This window comes from Penaeus japonicus, unplaced genomic scaffold (genome assembly GCF_977035675.1).
Source record: "Penaeus japonicus unplaced genomic scaffold, GWHDUDI00000001_assembly GWHDUDI00000012, whole genome shotgun sequence".
Classification (NCBI taxonomy): Eukaryota; Metazoa; Arthropoda; class Malacostraca; order Decapoda; family Penaeidae; genus Penaeus; species Penaeus japonicus.
Genome location: NW_028234414.1, coordinates 22152590 through 22165089, shown reverse-complemented (window position 1 = coordinate 22165089; position 12500 = coordinate 22152590). Strand labels below are relative to the sequence as shown.

The 12500-nt window shown below is 28.9% G+C and overlaps 6 non-coding genes across 6 annotated transcripts; 3 read left to right on the top strand and 3 right to left on the bottom strand.

Moving 5' to 3' along the window:
- Positions 1-2018: 2018 nt before the first annotated feature.
- TRNAV-UAC (transfer RNA valine (anticodon UAC)) lies at positions 2019-2091 on the bottom strand. Its single transcript has one exon. It is a non-coding gene; the product is annotated as a tRNA-Val (tRNA).
- A 1701-nt stretch (positions 2092-3792) lies between these two features.
- Positions 3793-3865, top strand: TRNAV-UAC (transfer RNA valine (anticodon UAC)). The gene has a single exon. It is a non-coding gene; the product is annotated as a tRNA-Val (tRNA).
- A 247-nt stretch (positions 3866-4112) lies between these two features.
- On the top strand, positions 4113-4185 carry TRNAR-ACG (transfer RNA arginine (anticodon ACG)). The gene has a single exon. It is a non-coding gene; the product is annotated as a tRNA-Arg (tRNA).
- A 6645-nt stretch (positions 4186-10830) lies between these two features.
- On the top strand, positions 10831-10903 carry TRNAV-UAC (transfer RNA valine (anticodon UAC)). The gene has a single exon. It is a non-coding gene; the product is annotated as a tRNA-Val (tRNA).
- Positions 10904-11763: 860 nt separating this feature from the next.
- TRNAR-ACG (transfer RNA arginine (anticodon ACG)) lies at positions 11764-11836 on the bottom strand. The gene has a single exon. It is a non-coding gene; the product is annotated as a tRNA-Arg (tRNA).
- Positions 11837-12347: 511 nt separating this feature from the next.
- On the bottom strand, positions 12348-12420 carry TRNAV-AAC (transfer RNA valine (anticodon AAC)). Its single transcript has one exon. It is a non-coding gene; the product is annotated as a tRNA-Val (tRNA).
- Positions 12421-12500: the final 80 nt, after the last annotated feature.

The window sequence follows — 12500 nt, the reverse complement described above, 5'->3', positions numbered from 1 at the left end:
AGCTCGACAAATACGTATCTATCCGTTGATTACACACCACAGGGCCACCACAGATCGCACAGTCCTCGCAGACCCATCAGTCCTAACAGAGCTCATGGATTCAAATGCTGCCACCACTGCCTAACCAACAAGCGAAGGGCGAACGGAAGGAGTCCTCAGCGACAGTATGACCGCCAGAAGTCCAACGAACACAACGGCCACGAGCACCATAAACATAAGCACCACCATAGAACTCATCGGGACTCGATCTAATCCAACGACAGTCTCCTGCTGTGAATGACATGGCATCGAGTGGACATTTAATGGAACGTATTATATACGTTTTCGAATTCCAGTTTCTTAGATGACATAGTGGCGATGAAATTCGCCTTTTAGTGACTAGTGCATTGACTTCTGTGTATATGTTGAGTAAATTTCTTTTTGAATTTAAGTATTTTGCACGTATTTACGATTAGATCAATAAATGCTTTGCTACATAGATTGCCTGCTTTTGATTAACTAAGTATTAAATCCAAACCTAGAAGTGAAATATTGTTAGTCGAATACACATATAAAGATAAATGTAATAGAAAAGTGCATGGGTGAAATGTTAAATATGATTTTTTTGCTTCAATGAAGCGTATAATTGTTCTACCAAATAACAATGGAAGTATTTGAAAATGGAATTATGAACATTTGAACTCGAAATTTCGTGCTAGACTAGTGGCGTCATAGTAGAACCTTATTGAGCCAGCCAACGATAAAACATTAGAGATTCTTGTAATGTAACTAATTAAATGGTTGATTTAATAGACGCCATGATGTTAAAATTCTATAGATATACTGTGTATGTTCTCCCTTTCTTCCATTTTTAACCTTTCCCTCTCGCTCCACCCATTCTCATTCTCTCTCTCTCTCTCTCTTTCTCTCTCTCCCTCTCTCTCTCTCTTATGATACACACTCACTCTTTGATTTGTTAATTGGGCTGCAAAAAGGGAAGAGATCTACATTGTAATTTTTTATTTATGTATGTAATTATGTTTGTACTAATATATATACATTTATATATATATGTATATATATATACTTATATATATAAATATATATATATATAAGTATGTATATATATATATGTATATATATATATATATATATATATATATATATATATATATATATATATATTCACACAAAGATAAAAGCTCACACAGACACTTTTACAAAACACAGAACACGCGCACAGCCACTTGATACTTTGGCTGAAGTCACCTCCCCCACCTCTATTCTTATCTTTCCTAACAATACCCGCCTAAGCTGGTTACGCCTCGTGTACATGCCAAGTATCCCCTTTGTATGGCATTCTTTGAAAAACATTTTTCACTTTTGAAATATCTTTCATGTTAGAATTGACTACTATGTTAATTTAATGTATTAACTAAATTATCTTTCTTCTAAAGTGTGATCTTTAAAGAAAGACAAATCCACTTATATTCAAAGTGTTCCTGTGTTATTTATAAAATTATATTTCAACTGCAAAGATAAAGCGTCCCGACAGAAATATGGATTTTTTTAAATATAGGAAAGTATTCTTAAATTGGTGACGCCAAACATAAATCTATGGTACAAATATCATTCATAAGATTAGTGACAAGACCAGTAAGTAAAAGAAAGTCCTGACCATATTATCAACTTAAAACGGGAAACAACGTCGCCTATTAGGAGAATTTAGATTACATTTTTTCCATTGATATTAGAAGAAATGCATGTAAAATGGTTAGTGTTGATGCTTGCACATAATAGACAAACATGAATTTATACAACGATTTGTATCATCTCTAGCGATGGTTTCTGATTTACCCAGAACTCATTTTTCTCGTTATTTCAGAATCGTAAAACCGGAATCTATTAATATAAACAACAATCCCCGCGCGCCGATACTTGCAAGCACATATGAGTTGGTGAAAGGATGTGTGCATATACATACAGAAACATGAATACAACACGTACCTTCCATGAGGAAAACGCACGTACAAAAAATTTGCTCCCACCAGGGCTCGAACCTGGGACCTTCTGCGTGTAAAGCAGACGTGATAACCACTACACTATGAGAGCACATATATATCGGTCCCCCCCCCCCTTTTTTTATTTCTAACTTTCATAAAGTATTCGAGAATATTCTATTTTATATTTTATTACTATCTATTCTAAGAGAGAGATATAGAGAGAGAGAGTGAGATAGGAGGGGTGAAAGGATATGTATAGAAAGAAAACTTTATAAAACAAAGATAGGCCCCTTCAATATCTACAATTTGGATGTACATGTGAGCTGAAAGAATCCCTTATAAAATCGGAATGATTACATCTTTCGATATATATATAAATATAAATATATATATATAAATATAAATATATATATATATAAATATAAATAAATATAAATATATATATTTATATATATACATATATATATAAATATAAATAAATATAAATAAATATATATAAATATATACATATATATATATATAATTTATCACACACACATATATATATGAATGAGGAAGAAGGCATTAAATACATATCTTCCGATTAGATATTCAGTTTCTTTCATACCTTTCTCACACTTACACACACACACACATCGAAAGACCTAATAATCGTTTTTTTACCGATATACTGATTTTATAATCAAGAGGTGCATTCAGCTCCTGCCACATGCACATCCATATTGTAGATATTGATAGGCCCTGTTGATATGTGTGTTTGTGTATAAATATACATACATAATATATATATATATATGTATGTATATATATATATGTATGTATATATATGTATATATATATAAATATACATATATATATACATATATTTGTATATTCACATATATACTAGCATATATATATATACATACATATATATGTATATATACATAAAAGAACACACATATATATATATAACTATACATACACATGTATATATACACACAAACATTTATTTTAATATATATGTATATGTATATATATATATATATACATACATATATATATATGTACATATACATACACATATGCATATATATGTATGTATGTATGAATTAAGTCTAAAACATTTGTCATTCATAACATAGCAATTTCATTTTACAAGTAAAGAATATATGGGATACTATGAATCAGGCAATCACCATGGCCTTTACGTCTTCGGTGCTCCGAAAAAGATCAACAAACATCAAACACGTATATTCTGGCAAGACAGAGCTTGGACTGGTTCCATGTAAGAGAATAACTCGCCAGCGAGGTCTAAAAGAGACAAAATTTCAATTGTAATATCCACATTTCTTTGGGTGGATTCAAAAATATAAATTAAAGTTATTTTGGCATGGATATCGCGGGAGACACGAAACGTTCGTATTGATTGGCTGGTTGAAATGCAGTAAGAAAACGTAAATTCCCTGTTATGTAGGTGATATTCATCTATTCCAAGAGACGAAAAGTGTCGCAGAATATCTACTTCTATATATTTTAATCTTCTATTGCTTTGAAACTGTACTGTATGGCAGCAGACTCCAAAATTTGACCTTCGAATAAAGCCTGCGGGATGTCTTCACCTTGTTTCCGACACCACCACACTCCCCTATAAGATGAAAATCGAAACCAGTTTATGGTATTTGGATGTATTATATTTTGTTTTCTTCTGTTCTTATTTGACTTAAGGGAACTTTGACGCGATGTAAATGATGGATATAACATCAAACGACGATGCCTGCCTAGGTATTATAGTTATTCTGATTCAAAGGTATAATCCGTCTTCTTACCTGCTCTCGTAGTGTAGTGGTTATCACGTCTGCTTTACACGCAGAAGGTCCCAGGTTCGAGCCCTGGCGGGAGCATATTTTTTAACCAGGTAAAACAGAAAGAGTACACTATATACCTAGTTTTCCTATAGTATTTATTGCTTATAGTATGGAGACTTTTAGTTCCGAAATTGTATAATCCAAGAATATAATGCATATCAAACACAGATCAGTTTATGGCAGGAGCATGGTAGTCAAGATAAATATCATTACTCCACATAAGCTTATATACAATATAATCAATTGTATCAATTTTCATTTTCTAAAATCCCAACCTTTTCATGGCCTTGTGGCGCAACGGATAACGCGTCTGACTACGGATCAGAAGATTCCAGGTTCGAATCCTGGCAAGGTCGTTTGAGCTTTTACAAACATATGTATCTACAAATTTCACACACACACACATAAATGTGCTTTTCTTTTATATAGAGCATTTTTTATTTTAGTGACATAGAGACTTAGATATACTAGCTTATATATATCATTAATAGGCTGTTGTTAGTTTGTTTATGCATATGTTTCCCTTTGAGTGTGATTGTCAACTCATATGCATGATATTATAGAGATATCTTGTGATTCAGTGGCGTGTTAGACATCACTTAGGCTTATTTTTATATAGACAGAGCGTGATACAGTGATTTTCCTATTGTTTAACACTTTTGGCTTATTATACTGACAGAGAGTTAGTCTGTTATAGATATTGTCTGATACTGAGAGTGAGTTGATTAGATAGGTCTGATAGTCGTCAGATTAGTGACTAATTGTTGTGACAGATAGTGATTCTTATATTGATCTTATATTGTCTTATACCAAGTCATAGAGTACATAGTGTTGTAATGTATTCTTTCTAGATTTTGAGAGTATAGAGAGTCATATATTGTATACATAGTTGTGACTTTATTCATATATGAGTTTATAATTGTATTATACATATATGACTTAGAGATGATTTTTTACATATTAATATTTACTTGATATAGATTTTTAGATACATAGTTACATAGAGTATCTGCAGTCTTATAAATAGTTATACATTTAATATTTACTTATTTTATATACATATATATATACATATACATATTATATATACATATATATATAACATATATTACATATACAGGATATATATTTATTTACATATTTTTATATACATATACATTTATAGATATACATATATTTATTATATATACATATAATATATTATATCTATTTACATATACATATATATATCTATACTATCATATATATAATACATCTATATTTACAGATATATAGATATACTTGTATAATACTTATTATATGTATTATTTATAAATATATTAAGTATTACTTATATTTATTATATATATTTATATTTATATATATATAGTTTCTAATAAATCTATATTTACATTATATATTGTTAGATTATATTTATTTATTATATATTTACATATAAATATATAATATAGGTTTTAGATGCTATATTTTTAGTACATATATTCTCATATTGATATATCATATATTTATATATATATATATATATATATATATATAAAAATATATTATATCATATTGTATATATCATATATATTTATTTTAGTATATATATATTATATATAAAAAATTTATTTCTTATTGTATATATCATATATATATACAATATATATATTATGTATATTTATTACTATATATATATATATATATATATAGATATATATACACAATAATAGATATTATGTATATTTTTATATATATATATATATATTAATATATATATTTATAGTGTTATGTATGTATATGTTTATTTTTAGATGATATTTTATTATATTTATTTATCTGATTATATATATGATATTTTATAATAGTACTATTATATATATCTATATATATATATTTATATATATATACATATATACATATATATATATATATATATATATATAAAACTAAATCTATACTCATAAAGAAAAAGTAAAGAATATAAATAAAAAAAATATATATATATATATAATATTTTATACTTGTATTTATATATTCCTCTTTTACTACATTTAAAGCGATTAATCTACAATCGGTTTGAAGCTCTCTTCTTAGAAGCTTCTCGAGGGGTCCTAGGATTCGTTTCGTCAGGTATACTCTTTGTGTCGTCAGCCAGGATGACGTAACATCAACGGTAGGGGTAAGTGGGGTAAGTACCAGATGCACGATGATGTGGAAATCAAATGCAATCTAATTGAAAAAATTAATAAATGACGTTACATACGACTGGAATAATTGCATTAGTTAGGAGAATCCATAATAACAGAAGGTAAATCTCGGTTATACTTATTGAATCCCGACTATATAGTTATGGCCGAGTAGACACATTCATGCACCTGGAAACCGTCCGTTCCGCTGCAAAGGTTCACTCGCAGCTGAGTATATATAAAAAGCTTCATGGCAAGATGTTTGTATCATAGCGACGCTCCAGGAAACAAGGAAAGGAAAGCATCTCGCCCAGCAACATATTCCAACATCATCAGCAGGCCAACATGTCTTGGTTCTCATGGTTTTCTGGACGGCCGACGGAGCCCCCAACCATGGACGAGCGGCATCAACAACAAAGACACGGGCATCCCGAGGGACATCACTGGGGTCATCATCATCCTCCACGTCAGGAAGATGATCATCACTGCGCAGGCCATCCGGGATCACACATGGGACCCTTTGGACCTCACGGGTTTCCTCGAGGTCCTCACCATCACGATCACTTCAGCTACTACTCCCGAGGTTGTGGCCAAGAGAAGAGACACGGATGGTCGTCCTGGTTCAGCCGCCCTCGGCACCATCGAGACTGCTGGGATTACGGATCCTATGGACACCCCGATCAATACCCAAGACACTATGGGCACCACACATGGCGTCCCTGGCATCATGGACACCGTGGATGCCAATAAACTGAATTTCATAAAACGGTTGTAGATATAATGATTGCTTATGAAATGGTTAGAATCCAATTACATTTTTTTCACTTACTTTATTTATATATATATAACTTTGAACTTGATACAAATAAAATATCCAAATGATTGTCAATATCTTTGTTTAATAACCGGGAAAATGATTTTTTTGGGGGAGGGGGGCATCTTCATATCATAATAAAAAGTGAAGCAACCATGGTAGAAATAATACATGACGTCTTTATTCATTCTTCGTTCAACAGTGGGTAGAATGCAATAAAAATCAATTATAGATCTTATCCTTTTCGGTGTATAATCCTAAAAAGGGACTTATTCGACTCGAAACGTCAAATATTGTTCAAGTTTATATCATGTTTTTGTCTTTAGAAAATATAATTTCCTTCTCAATTATACACAATAAGATGATTGAAAAAAAAGACACTTTTAGCTTGTTTGTCTAGGTAATAACCATTTCTTGATAATGTTTGCTTCTGTTAAGAAAGTTTATCTTATTATTATTTTTTTTGAGAGGCATTTAGTATCTCTAGTACTGCCGTTATCGGAACTGAAGGTTCTACAGAAATGTTTAAAACTGAAATAATTTCTGATTACATTGTTTTCAGAAATATGTTTCCCAGGTTCAATTTTCGTGTAAATCAAGAATGAGCTAATTAGTACAGAAACATTACATTAATTACTTACAGCATCTTTTTCATTAATACTGATATGAATAAATGCTCGAACCGTTCCATATATCTGTCAAATATCTAAATTTAATCCAATTGTATTGCCAGCATGAGTGATCAGGAAGTTGGTGACAAAGGCACGTGTTAAAAGTAGTTTGTTTGGTAACGAGCCAAGCGTCACCTGCTTAGTTTATTTTCCAAATTGTTGTTGAATAATAGTTTCGGGAGAATAAAAGTTTCCCCATCGAGAAATAACCATGAAATTAGTTTTCTGATTTATGACTGTTCACCTATTGGGTCATCATAAAGTGCGATGTTATCTTCTCGATACCAAGAGCGTTTGTGTTATAGTATCTGAGTTTTACTTTAGAAAAGTGGGTACAGTTATTACGTCAGACCAAGGTTCATGTGATGTCAGATGTGCGAAAAATTTACCAGATTCTTCTAGCTCCTCCCTTTCTGTTTGTGTGTATACGTGCGTTCAAACACACATGCATACACGCACAAATATGTGTGTAAACATTTATCTATATAAATATATATAAATATATATAATAATGTACAAAAAAATATATGAAAATAAATGAATTATAAATATATATATATATATATATGTATAAAAAATAAAATATATATATATAATCTATATAATTAAAATAAACCTATGTATAAATTTTAATTAATAATATTTATAACATAAATAAAAGTATAATATACAAAATATATAATGTAAAAAATTATATAAATATACAAATAAATAACATAATATATATATAATAATATATATAATATAAATATATATGTATATGTAATTAAATATAATTGTATGTATAAATATATAAATTTGTATGAATATATTTATAACTTATATGTTTACATATATATATTTGTATACATATATTTGTATATGTATGTATGTATACACACACACACATATATATATATATATGTGTGTGTGTGTTACATTTCTTGAGATCAAAAGCGATGCGGGTACAGTCATTGCATAGACAAGGTTATGTTTTGTCGATTCGAAAAGTGATACCATATGCTTCTAGTCTCTGCATTTGTGGTACCAGATGCTTATATGTGTGTATACGTGCGTTCAAACACACATGCATACACGCACAAATGTGTGTAAACATTTATCTATATAAATATATATATATATATGTAAAAATATGTAAATATATATATATGAATATATATGTATATATATTATGTATATATATATATAATGTATATATATATATATATATATATATATATATACTTTTGTTATAAAATGTATTGATATTGTTTATATATGTATATGTATATTTAAATAAAAATAATTAATATATATATACATATATATACAAATAATACATTGTATAATATATATATATATATATAATATATATATATATAATACTATATATATGTGTATGTATATGTACATATATTTGTATGTATATATGTATATATTTATATGTTTACATATATATATTTGTATACATATATTTGTATATGTATGTATGTATACACACACACACATATATATATATATATGTGTGTGTGTGTTACATTTCTTGAGATCAAAAGCGATGCGGGTACAGTCATTGCATCAGACCAAGGTTTATGTGTTGTCAGATGTGCGAAAGTGATACCAGATGCTTCTAGTCTCTGCATTTGTGTAAATACATACATATTAATAAATAAGACCATTTTCCTTTCTTTCTAGGTAATATTTTATGATGCAACGGACTTTACATGTGATCATGAGGATAGTCATGTAGTATATGAAATCTTGTATTATTGCGTCAGACGAAAGTCTCGTGACGTAATACTTTGTACATTTAAAAATATTTATGTACTTTGAATGTTTAGCCAGCAATCTTAATATTTAGTTATCTCGTTATTTCTAGTCCTATATACTTATTTTAATGCAGAACTTACCTATCGTATTTACAAATGTAAATCACGTATACATGATTGCTGAAATTATTATTTTTCATTTCACTGCTTTAGATTACTAAGCTTGTTTATGATTATAATACTATAACTACAACTATTCTTATTATTATTCTTATTATAATCATTATATATTCTTTATATTTTGATTACTCGTTACAATTTCATACTCTAGACAGAGAGGGATGGTCTCAAATCTCTATAAACACAAATTGTCAATTATTTGTCACAAGAAAAAAAAACAAAAAAACACCAATTAGTTTAGTGAATTGTAAACAAATAGCAATGAGATGAGATAGATTGTTCCATGTTATCATCTGTTCCCTAGGGTTCAAAAAAGGGATTTTGGCAGCACAGTCCAAGCTTGCGTCCACGAATAGCACAGGGGAGGCGGCCACCAACCAACACTCCTTAGCAACTCTCTGGCTCAGAAACTGTAATCAGTAGCAGTGTCAGCAAAGCTAAGACGTAGTGTGAGTGGCAAGATCTGAGTCAGTATTTAGGGTTCTAGAAGGAGGAAGTAAATTAGAAAGAGAAAACTAGAAATATATACATACATGGATTCTATATATGTATATATATATATAATTACATATTTATACATAAATCATAAATATGAATATATTCATATAAATATATATTTATAATATATATACATATATAAATATATAATATATATATAAATATATATATATATATATATATATATATATATATATATATAATGTGTGTGTTTGTGTATGTGTAAATATATGTAAGTATATGTATATATATTATATATATACATACATATATATATATATAAATAATATGCGTGTTTGTAGATAAATATGTTTGTGTATATATATGTATTTATATATGTATGTATATGTATATGTATGCATATATATATATATATATATATATATATATATATATATGCGTTTGTATATTTATAAATATAAATCTGTTTTTTTTTTTCTTTTTTTAGAGGTGGTGGGGCCCCGGGGCGTACGCATGATCTTGATGATATTAAGCCAAAATAAAATACATATTCATGAACAGGTGAATTTAACAAAAGCTTTGGATTGAGAATCTGGTTCCAATGGCATGATCTGCGTGACCATAAACCGAAGCATATAGACTTATGCAGTTTATTACTACCTTTCGAACATTTAATTATGTCAAGCTTTTATCTATAATTCAACCTCACTTTTGTTAACCAAGAATAGTGACTCTGGAGTGTTGAATTCTCCTTGCCAATAGACTTTATCTTTGACAGTATTATTAACATGTAGACATAAATTGAATGCTCTTCCTGCAAAGAGATATACCCATAAATGTCTTTATTAGCAACAGAAAAAATATAACACAAATTTTGACACTGATTGCAAAATGCTTCGTTTTCGAAAGCTGAATAGTTTTATTTTTGAAAAAATTTGTGGACAACACATTTCAGATACGCGCTCTCATAGTGTAGTGGTTATCACGTCTGCTTTACACGCAGAAGGTCCCAGGTTCGAGCCCTGGTGGGAGCAAATTTTAAATATAACGATGGCTATTTTTGAAAAAAAACAGCGATTATGGGAAGAAGAAAAATTCACTATTGAGATGGTATATTTGTTTTATTAAGTTTCTGCCAGTGGGTACAACTGTTTAGATATAATTAGATAGACTTAGATTTAGACATAGACATTTATATATACATATATATATATATATGTATATATACATATATATGTATATATATATGTATATATATGTATATATATGTATATATATGTATATATATGTATATATATGTATACATATATGTATATATATGTATACATATATGTATATATGTATATATTAATATAATATTAAATATATATATATATATGTATATAATGTATATATATAATATATATATATATATATATAATATATATATATATGTTTATATAAATATATATAAAATATATAAATATATGTATAAATGTATATAAATATATATATATATATATATATATATATATATATATATATATATATGAATTGTGTGTGCGTATGTGTTTATGTATGTATATATGTATATGAATATAATGTATATGTATAATTTCCACTAAATGTTTATGTATATGTATTAAACTGTTGTAAGTTACAAGGAAAGCTTGGAAGCTTGAGAGCTTGGAAAATGTCTTTGAAATGTATAATATTCCTTCTGGATTGGCTACCCCCCTCTACAGTCCACATCCCGTAACTTGTTATATTCTTCCGAGATTAATAACTTCTGTGTGAGTCTGATAATTTATGTATAATACAGTACATGTTTGATCGTTATTTGTTGAATTTGTTGTGGGCATTACTCGTCGCAGCAAGTGTACTATTTTGATAAACAGTACAAGAAAAGTATAGTCGACCTTGCCAGGATTCGAACCTGGAATCTTCTGATCCGTAGTCAGACGCGTTATCCGTTGCGCCACAAGGCCATAGTTATATACGTCTCACCATTATATCTATATCGTTATTCTTTGTAATGGAATCATATAATGAATAAAGTAATTTTATGTGTAAAGGAGTTCCGCTTTGAATGTAATATGTTGTAAAAGGCTTTGTGTATACAACGAAACTGAAGGACTACTGGTATTATTAATATTATTATTATTTTTTTGTGCTCTCTTCGCGGTGTTGCTTTCCTTTTCAGATATTTCATAGCATACGGCATATATGAAAACAGAGGATTGCTTGTTGTCTCTCGCATGCTGAAATCTGTCTACAAATTCACATGTGCCCTGAAGTCTGACTTTAACAGTAAACTATATACTAGAGTAACGTGATTTAAAAAGCAAATTAAAAACACATGGATTGGTGACCAGCTGCTTATATAGATGGTCTAATTTCAGTAAGGTCTAATTGGTGATAATGAATGATAAATATAATTATTATGTAACAGTGTGCAACTTTCAACCGAACAAAGCTAATTTTGGTCTAAAAATGTTCTGTGCTCACCAGGGCTCGAACCTGGGACCTTCTGTGTGTTAGACAGATGTGATAACCACTACACCATGAGCACATCTAAGAGATATTGTAATGAAAATATATTTTTTATTTCCAAATCTTTATTTGACGACCGATAAAAATATAAAGGAAATG